At 43.9% G+C, this 10561-nt stretch overlaps 1 long non-coding RNA gene across 1 annotated transcript; it reads left to right on the top strand.

Moving 5' to 3' along the window:
- Positions 1-349: 349 nt before the first annotated feature.
- On the top strand, positions 350-3897 carry LOC310714461. Its single transcript, XR_014529799.1, has 3 exons — positions 350-670; positions 2115-2191; positions 3423-3897. It is a non-coding gene; the product is annotated as an uncharacterized lncRNA (long non-coding RNA).
- The last annotated feature ends 6664 nt before the right edge of the window (positions 3898-10561 follow it).

Below are 10561 nucleotides of genomic sequence, written 5' to 3'. Positions count from 1 at the left end.
TGCAGAGGAGTACAGTGGTACCTCAGGTTAAGAACTTAATTTGTTCTGGAGGTCTGTTCTTAACCTGAAACTCTTCTTAACCTGAGGTACCACTTTAGCTAATGGGGCCTCGCGCTGCCGCTGCTCAATTTCTGTTCCCATCCTGAGGTAAAGTTCTTAACCTGAGGTACTATTTCTGGGTTAGCAAGAGTCTGTAACTTAGGTACCACTATATATGGAATGTCCTCTAGATAAGTAGGTCTGGTGGAAGAGGAATAGTTCTCTCTATCCTACTTCAGGAAAACTGCCTGATTTGTATGTTGGCCTTAGAGGGAGACTGGCATGGAAATACTGTGGGCAAAGAAAAGGGGGGTGGTTTGCTGCTTTTTCTCTGCCAGCCTGCTTTCTGTTTCCACACTGGCAGAGGAGAAACTTAAAGATTTCTCAGCTGCCGGCACAGAAACCAAGCCTGCTGCTGCTGCAGGAGGAGGGGCAGAGCGATCTGTTCCTTTGCTGCAGCCAAGCACAAAAACTGGGCTAGTGAATGAGGGGGGAAATGACCCACCCCTCCAAGCCATGCTTGGGAGAAGACATTTTAATTCTCAGCTATACTTTTCACAGCCTCTAGAGGGAGCCTCAACTTCAACCTCATAGGACAAAAAGGACTAGAAATAGATACTTACTGAGATTCGTAAGTTTTTTGAAAAATATATATAAAAAGGTACCAAATGAGGGCATAAAAGATGGTTACTTTTAATGTAAATAACATTTGATGTGGCACGTCCTTTGTAGAAAGAAAGGAAAAGAATATGTAACCATTTGCCCCACCGTAATTAATAGGGCTTACTCCATAGTGTGTTTTAAGATTTCAGGCTTAGTATTTTATTTTATTTTTTAAAATTGGCCTTCTGTCCTGTACTTGGAGTCTCCACAACACCCTCCCAAGGGACCCAAGCTGCAACTTCTGCTGTGAAACCTTGGTTCCTACTTGGAAGAGTCTACATGGCAATATTTAATGGGAAAGACTACAATTGTCTTGATTACAGGTTTCCTTATTAATTAGTACAGTATCCGCTACTACTAATCTAACGGCAGGATTCAATAGCTATTTTATTTGGCCTTCGCCCCAAATTGTTGCCTCTACTTGTGAGAGCCCTGAGGTACCATAACAAGATGGCGGCTGTGTTGCTTCATGCTCTGCATCTTCACTAATCCCCTTGCCTGCATTTCTTTGCTCTCTTGATGTGGCTGACATGATTCTCTATTGTTTACTGGGTAGGCCAGACTTTAAATCAGACAAAAGTTTCAACACCTTCCTTCTGACATTAGAGTCTGGGGTCCTGCGACAGCTATCCTCTTGTGTCACGTGGCCCAGCTCCAAAACCGTTGAAGGCAACTTTAAAAACCTAGGCCAGTTCACGTATTTCTCCATGTTGCCAGTGCAGTACCATGTAAGCAACAGTGTGCCCACCAGTGCCTACAAAAAGGTCTCACTAAATAGCCCCTTGGTCACTCACAACGTATGGGAGACTGTTTGCTTTTTCTGCTCGGTTCTTGTTTGCGCTGGCTCAACATTGAACATGGCCCCATAAACAGGCCCACATTTCAATGGATGCCAGAATTCAGCACCCACCATCCCGTCTGTTTGGAACGAGGAGAGGTTCTCTGTGACTCTGGCTCACTGGCCGGGGATGCTTTCACAATTTTGTGGCCCTCTCTCTCTTTCCACTTTTATGTGGCAGCTGCCCGGTGTTATTCCACATCCCCACAGCAGCCATTTTATGTTATAGCATATCCTTGCACCAGTCCATTTGGGACTGGTGTCCTCAAAATCCCTAATGCACCCATTGCCCAGAAAGGTTGGTGACCCCCTGGATATTGTAAACCAATTACTTTATACTTTCCAAATGAATGTATTAGGATGTGCCACTTGAAATTGGTTACCTGGTTTCTGGAAGGCCGCATTTTAATACCCATAGACTGATTTAAAGCCACCTTTTACTTATAGAGGAAGCAGGCATGAGAAGCAAAGCAATACTCCAAAATAAGCAGAGTTGCAATGGTACTGATACCTGTTGGATATTTCATATATATATAATGTGTTAATTCCTCATCCTATTTTGTTTTTTGTTTAGCCTAAGACATTGCAAGGCTCACACCATCCCATGACAGTTGGCAACTAACTGCAGAGATTATAAAAACCGGACAAAAAGTAAGTTATTTGTTGGCATATGAAAAAGCTGTTGCCCCACGGCAATGACAGCACATGCTTTGGCTGAGTTATTTTTTCCATTGATCTATGCATATGTGATGAACATCTGTTTGCTCCTCTCATTTCTCTCTCCCAGGTCTTCTGTCTTCTCCTTTCTCTCTCTCTCTCAGGTCTTCTGTCCTGTTTCTTTTGGTTTATGAAAAGGGCTGGTCTTAAGAAGACCTGACTTTTGTGGTTTAAATAACATTAAAGAATAGAAATGAATACTGATGAATGTCAGGATAGGTTAATATTTTCAGACGATACCACTCTCTATGCTGTTGGAAGAGAATAAAAATGAAAGTGTGAGCAGATCATTGGTTCATTTCTAAAATTAGTGATGTTGGAGCAATTTGAGAAGCTGCAGCCTCTGAGCTACATGTGCCTCTCCCAAGCCTGAGGAAATGTTGTGATATTTTTGTTGGCTTTTTGCAGTATAGTGACGCTGCAGAGAGCTTGCTGGGGAGATCATGCATTAAAAAGAAAGGACTCAAAAATAACTTAAAGAAGGTTTTAATAAGAAAAACAAAAACTCCATTAACACTAAATACATCAACAGACCAGACCCAACCACCAACCCATCCCCCAGGGTAATGGGAGAGCTAGGTGCTGCTCCTTATATACTACACCCAGATGCTGACACACCTTAATCAAATACAACTCAGCAGCACCTGCTATGTTACACAGCTGTAAAGCTGGGTCTCGTTATCTTGCTCTGGCCCTTGCTCTGGCCCCTTAAAGACATACACATGGAGTGGAACAATGATGAACCTTTACATTTAAAGAAACCATTCAACAATTTTTGCACCCAGCATGGCTCTTATGCCTACAACATTTGTATGGGTGGCATAACTTCAGCAGGTAGATTTATCTCTTTGCTGTCAACTATATATTTTGAGAATTGGTTTATCTGCCCATCTGTACTCTATGAGTTTAGACGCCTATTGGGATATCATCACCAAACTCAGCATGATGGTTCTTGAGGTAGGAGCAGTAGTCTTAAATGGCATTTTGAATCAAGATGGTGGATCGAAACATGACTTTGATGTGACAGATCCAAACTCACAAACTGCATTATCCATTTAAAAATCACAATATTTGTTGGTTTCTATGAATTCCCAGCCAGCACCGGGCACTGCTGCTAGTATCTCTAGGACATGAAAACTTTCACCTACCTAATTTCTCTTGTCAGGGAAAACTGCTCAATTTGTGTTTGTTGTGCTCAGGAGCCCTGCCAGGAAAAGGTGGCAACTCTCACCAGAGGACACGTACCCTTTATGACTTCCTTTCTTCATTCAACTTCTGCCAAACACAATACAAAGTCCAAGTTTTGTAGACTGGAGATAAGACCGCTTCATTTGTTTGTCATCTCTTTCTTTATGGCTGCTGCACCTTTAATGGCGCCCAGGCGCACAGAAACATAGCAGATGGCACCTCTACATTTCTGTTTGTTAGACCTGCTGTTGAACCCCAAGGAGCAGAGATGGTGCCAAAGATGACAGCCCTAACCCTGTGTTGTGGGGGGGGGGATGTGTGTGGGGATCCAGGTTACAGTCCTCTACTCACTTGACCTGGGACTGCAAGACCCACAGCCAATGCAGTGGGGCTTAAAAGGGACCCCTGACCATTAGGTCCACTCATGGCCGACTCTGGGGTTGCGGCGCTCATCTCGCTTTATAGGCCGAGGGAGCCGGCGTACAGCTTCCGGGTCATGTGGCCAGCATGACTAAGCAGCTTCTGACGAACCAGAGCAGCACACGGAAATGCTGTTTACCTTTCCGCCGGAGCGGTACCTATTTATCTACTTGCACTTTGAAGTGCTTTCGAACTGCTAGGTTGGCAGGAGCAGGGACTAAGCAACGGGAGCTCACCCCGTTGCGGGGATCTGAACCGCCGACCTTCTGATCGGCAAGTCCTAGGCTCTGTGGTTTAACACACAGCGCCCCCCGGATCCCTTGCAGTGGGGCTTAGAAGCATATAAATACAGTGTTAGGCTGTGATCCTGTACACCACACATGAGAAATATTTTTCAGCCCAAGGGTTGTATTTCCTTTCCAAGGGCCACGTGCCAGGGGTGAGCATAGTCAGAGGCAAAGGTGGACAGAGCAACAAATGCAAAATTGACCTTTGTACAATACACTAGTTTCTACACCATGTTTAGCCAACATGGTGCCTTCCAGATGTTTTGGGCTACAACTCCAACCATCTCTGGCTACTGGCCATGCTTGCTGAGGCTGATGGGAGGTGTAGGCCGCAAAATCTGGAAGGCTACCATGTTGTCTGCCTCTGTTCTACATACACTCAAATGCTCCACTCCATCAACCACTCAGACAGAGAGCCCTGGATCCCCACTGTATACCTTATATGGGAGTAAGACCCACTGAACTTGGTGTAACTGACTTCTGAGTGGATATTCATAGGATTGCATTATTAGTGGGGAGTCATTGTTAAGCTGAGGGCTTTTTTCTTCTTCTTCAGACGGAGCTCACTGGAGCTCAGCTCTGGCACCTCTCAGGTGGGAGTCAGTGCCACTTTAGGAGAACAAGGGAGAAGTTCATGGTGAGCCCTGGCACCTCTTTTCCTAGAAAAATAGCACTGCTTAAGCTGTTCAGTAATTTCCCTCCTCATATTTCTTTCAAAGGAATACAGTGGTACCTCAGGTTACAGACACTTCAGGTTACAGACGCTTCAGCTAACCCAGAAATAGTACCTTGAGTTAAGAACTTTGCTTCAGGATGAGAACAAAAATTGTGTGGTGGCAGCGGGAGGCCCCATTAGCTAAAGTGGTACCTCAGGTTAAGAACAGTTTCAGGTTAAGAATGGACCTCCAAAACGAATTAAGTTCTTAACCCGAGGTACCACTGTACTCTGGTGGAACACTGAGATTGTCTAATAAACTGTTCCCTCCATGTGAGAAACTGAAGAATCATCACATTCCTTACACGATAGGCAAGAGAGGAAGTTGGAACTGAATCAGAGGAATTAGATCTCTTGTCTCAACTAGCAGGCGTATCTGCCGAGATAGTAAGATTATGTGTACCTCCCTCCTCTTTTTCTCACATGGAGTGGACTCTGTAGCCGCAAGTGTAGAAAAAGTGGACTTGTAAAAAAAGAGAGAGAGAGAGAGAGAGAGAGAGAGAGAGATGCTTCACCTTTGCCACACTCCTTTTGTGATTAAACAACATCTAGCTATATCCTGTTTGGCTGTGTGTGTATGAAAACCTTGTCTTTGCTCAGCTCCATTCTGAAAGTTAGAAATGGAGGCTAAGGTGTTTTCCTCTTTAGCTGACATAGCACACTCAGGATTACACAAGAGCAAACAGTAGAGACTAGCCTGCTCTGGCAAGTGAAGTAATGCTCCAACAAGCCCCAGTCTGCCCTTAGTGGCCTCCACATTTCTGCCTTCTTACCTGCCTTCAATCCAGGAGGTGGCACTGGTTATCAGCTTCCTCCTTCTAAGTCTCAGCCTTTGCCACTATAGAACTCAGTAGAGAGGACTGGGCAAAACTAGCATTAGACAGCTTTGCCTGTCATTGGCTCTGGCTGCACCTACAATTGGCCCCTCCGTTTTGTGCCCTACCAGTCTCAATACGTAAAAGCATACTGGTAACTAATTGGGACTAAGTCATCCTGAGTATGAACTCTTCCTGAAGGACGTAAGCGCTTTGCTGGATCAGCCCAGGGTCCAGTATTGGTTCACAATACCCCCAGCAACCAGTAGACTGTAGGTGTTCCACTGGAACCAGCGAGTATTCCGAAATGTTTTCTGACTCCCTCAGATCTGGGTGTGAGCTACGATCTTGGACCGCTTTCCAGATCTTCGTGTTCCCAGCAGGTTGTTAGTTTCTTCAGACAGGCACAGGCAAGTCTGAGGGAGGGAAATGTATTCCTATATAAAGTGAAACCTATTTTTCCATCAACGCTTTGGTGTAGCTCCGTACTTGGGTGAACGTTTTCATAATTTGCAAAGGTGGCTTTACACTAATCTGGCAAATTTCATCCCAAATATATAACCATAAGTGGAAGAATTCCACCTAGGAATTCTATTCAAACAAATTTTTACTCAGAGTAGACTCATTAAAATTAACAAGTCCATTCATGTTACAGTATTAGGTGACTACAACCCCCAGTATGGAAGCATCTACTGGAATGTATTTGGGATCCAACTGTTCAGTGTTTTGAGATTTGCCAAGACCTGTCAGTTCTACAAAGAATACACAAACACACACACTCCATTTGTTGTGAAAAGATACCTGACAGTCTCTGTTCATTTATTCACTGACTTTTTCTGATTGCAACGGAAGGAGCTGGTGCAATACAGCTCTTAATAGGGATGGATGGATCTGCCAAAGTTTGTTTCTCCGATTTTCTGGTTTCCCCTGCCTTGAATTAAGTCCTCTGCAGTTTCACAACAATTTGTGATAATAATAAAAACCCTTATCAAAACTTGACAGCGTTTTAGTGCAGATGTCTATTATACACTTTTTTTTTGCATGCAGTTTTGACTAATGCATGCGTTTTTGTAAGCAATGTTGCATAATACAATGCATTATTATTATTAATATTTGTGTTGCTGGATTCCATCTCCCAGCCACCATGGCCAATGAACAAGGATGATGGGATCTGTAGTTCAACAGGCATCTGCAAAGCCATAGGCTCCTCCTCCTTGTTTTATAGTCACCATCCCAGGCTTAGAGAGGCTGTTTCAAACTCCTGGGTTGCAAAAGTCACCATAACGTGAGCTTGCAGGAATATCATGTTAGTAATAGGTTTCCCCTCTGCAATGCTTTAGCCACATACTCATCAGAATAACCCAAAACTGTGCAGAGCTCCAGGCCTAGGCGTGCCCCCAGCTATGTTAATTGCTGAAATGAAAGTTGCCGCCTAACTGCTTTTGGGCAACACTGGATGAGCAGGTAAGGCAGCCTGAGCACCCGTGGAAGGTGTATCCCGCACCACACTCCTTATGTGGCTTGCAAAGACTTTGATTTATGAAAAGCACTCAAATGCACCATAGCTAGGTTTGGAAACCACTGGGTGCTTATGAAGTTATTGCACATAACAATATTTATATGCCGCCCAATAACAAAATTATCTGAGTAATTTAACCATAAAAGAACACACAAATATATATCATGCAGAAAATAAGTCTGTTCAGGTTTCAAAACATTTGGAAACCAAGGCATGGCTTCCGATTGGCTGCAGGAAGCTCCTGCAGCCAATCAGAAGCCGCGTAAGTTGCGCTGGATGTTCGGGTTCCAAAAAACGTTCACAAACCAGAACACTCACTTCCGGGTTTGCGACATTCGGGAGCCAAAATGTTCAACTCGCAAGGCGTTCAGGATCCAAGGTAGGACTGTATAGCAAGAACAAAACCTTTCAACAAAAGCAATAAATAGATTGAACAGGTCTTCAATTTAAAACTAAGGGTTAAGGAGGTTTGGGGAAAATATAAAGGTCTGCGCATGGCACCCAAAGACTGCCACGTGGGTTCTTCCTTAGGGCAGATTATTCCACAGATGGGGTGCCACTACTGGGAATATTTTTATTCCCCAGACATTTTCTGCACCTTAGACATATGTAAAGAACTGAGTTACTAAACAGTCCGTATTTCTAATGGAGATTTCCTACCTTGTTATGTTGCCACCAAATATACCTAACATGCTTGTTTTTCTTACGATCTTCCTGATTTAAATGTATAGAACTGTAAAAATAACATTTCTAAAAAGTAAGCCATTTTACTTGTTTCTATAAAATGCCAGCAGGCCTGTTTCCATACCTATGTTTCTAACAAGTGCACCTACCAGGCAGCTAGATATGGCTTCCGTTCCCTACTGGTGTCAAAAGCACATGCTGTTTGACATGCAACATGTCAAGCAGTCCTAGGAGAGAGATTTGAAAGTGTGGGCTTTCCATGAACAACCACCATTCTTGACGTTTGCTACATGAACATGTTGTCTCCATAAATAGAGTTTATAGTTCTCCATAAGTAATAAACAAGTCTATTATAGCAGGAAATCTACACATTAGGTTTTTTATCATAGATCTAAATGGATGCCAATTCTTTTCTCGACAGGGGAGCCAAATGACAGCAAAAGCTGTTTCCTTGAGAGTGCAGCACCAGCTAGCATTTGTGTACTTGTTTGTACAGTGGCTGAGGCCGACACAGTAGGACCTTAATCTGTGTTGGGGAAAATTGGTGACTGCAGTAAATATGGGTATGTGGGATGCTACTCCCACATTGACACAGAGCCTAGTAAGTGAGGCAGGCAGGGGGCCACTAGGGGGCGCATTGGAAGATGGCCGACAATACCATCTCTCCGACCCACACGGGGTAATTAAGAGGCTGTTATGGGAGTAGGCAGCCTCCCTTGTTGCCCCAAGGAAATGGGGAACACTGCCCTTGCCTGCTGTGCCCATAAATCACCCCCTAATTTGAAAGAAGGGGGTGAGGGCCCTAGGCAGAATGCCCCCGTGTGGACATCGGCTCTCCTGGACGCTGTCTCTGATTGCGCACTAGTTGCAGCAATTTGGAATAATTAATTACAAAAGAAGCAAATGCACATATTTCAAGTGAAGAAGGGGAGTGAAGTCTGCTAATTTAAGTGACCTCTGTGAAAGAAGACGACGGGCTGGAGAAACAGGAATATTTTACGATGAAGATACACCAAAGGCGGGGTATGTTGACAACGGGGCTGAATGGGGGGGATGGGCCTTTTTTACTTTCCTTCTATGTGATTTACAAGAACCCCTCCTCATTAGAACCGTTGGTTGAACTGACCCAAGCAGGATGATTAAGGTCTGTGTGGAGATAAACTTTAACCAAAAGTATGTTTTATGGAGACCAAGAAGCAATAAGAGCTTTTGGGAATGGTGCAGCAATTAATTCGGAGTCGCCATCTTGCCAAAGGATTTATAGCCGGGAGGAAGAACGGATTTGTTTTCAGACTGCATTCCTAGTGAATCTCCTCAGAGGTTTTGAGAAAGGAGGCAGATTGGTGAAGATTAATGACGCTAAGACTGTTTTGATGTATGGAAGTGATGTTATATGGAAAACATCTGGATATGGCTACTGGATAAAAAAAAAATATCCACGCAGGATTACAAACTGTTCTAACCAGCTTGCGGAGACCATCAGAGGTCACAAAGAGAAAGGAAAAATATATGAAAATAACAACAAGAGATGTGGAAAAATAATAAGAAAGGACTGGATAGTGAACTGGATACTGTGAACATCATAAGGTTAGATTTGTGGACATTAAAACAGCAGTAAGAAGCAATAAGTTGATTGGATCCCTTCGGAACTTGAAATATGGGTACCCCCAACAAAAAATTAAAATTTGGCTGTGTAATTTGGAATTTATGTAATTTGGTTTGATTTGATGTGATTGGTCGGTTAATAAAAAATTATTCTTAGTAAGTGAGGCAGGCGTAGGAAACAGCACCAAGGTCTTTTGCAAGCCCAAATGCATCAAATTTTAAAAAGTGTCATTTGTCAAGAATGAAGTATAGGCACAATCAGTGTCTGTCATTATTCTAAAACAACTGGAGCAAACTAGGAAGTTAGTTCTGCACAAGTCACATTATGCTAAATAGATTGCAGCAACCCGTTTTGTCAAAAGTTGGGTGCTGCTATCAAAAGGCTGCTGTGAGATTAGTGTATGCTGTTGCATGCTACCCCAAACTTCGAGCTACCGGGGTGATGTTCCAGGGGTTCCAGGCGCGCTTATCCAGTTTTCGTGTTTCCTCTTGGAAAATGAGGAGACTGTGGTGTTGTTATGATAGCTGGTTTATTTACACAGATATACAACCTGAGCCCATGATGGAGGTGCTCACAGCATTAGCACCCCAAGAGCGTCCTGCTTCTCCCATAGCTGCAGCCCTGGATTTTTATTCTTATTTTTTTAATCAGCCATGGCTCTGACCCTCTCTCTATCTTGCTGCATTTTACAGACTGTCAGCTTTACAAAATTGCAACCTTCCCCACTGTTCACAGGATTCTATGGAGAAGTCATGTCTGTTAGTGCGATAAGAGTGCTTTAAAAATATGGTGTGGATTAGGCCTAGACTGTCAGGGAACTGGAGCCAGAGAAGGGGGAGAGAATGGGAACTTACTGGGAGAAAGCTCCTTTAATAAGCAGCTGCTCTTCCTCTGATGAGGAAGGTGATGAAGGGCTGTCAGGAGGTAATGAATTTGAGAGGGGGGAGGCACTTCCGGGGCCAAGTAACTCTCGTCAGAGAGGAAGGAGGGGGGCCAGGCTTCGGAGGTGGCTATGCTGGCCGAAAACGAAAGGAAATCCAGTCGGGACAACTGACCCGCCATGAAGGAGT

This window comes from Podarcis liolepis (genome assembly GCF_965112155.1).
Source record: "Podarcis liolepis genome assembly, chromosome: 8".
NCBI classification, from domain to species: domain Eukaryota; kingdom Metazoa; phylum Chordata; class Lepidosauria; order Squamata; family Lacertidae; genus Podarcis; species Podarcis liolepis.
This window is presented reverse-complemented; position numbering and strand designations above follow the sequence as displayed.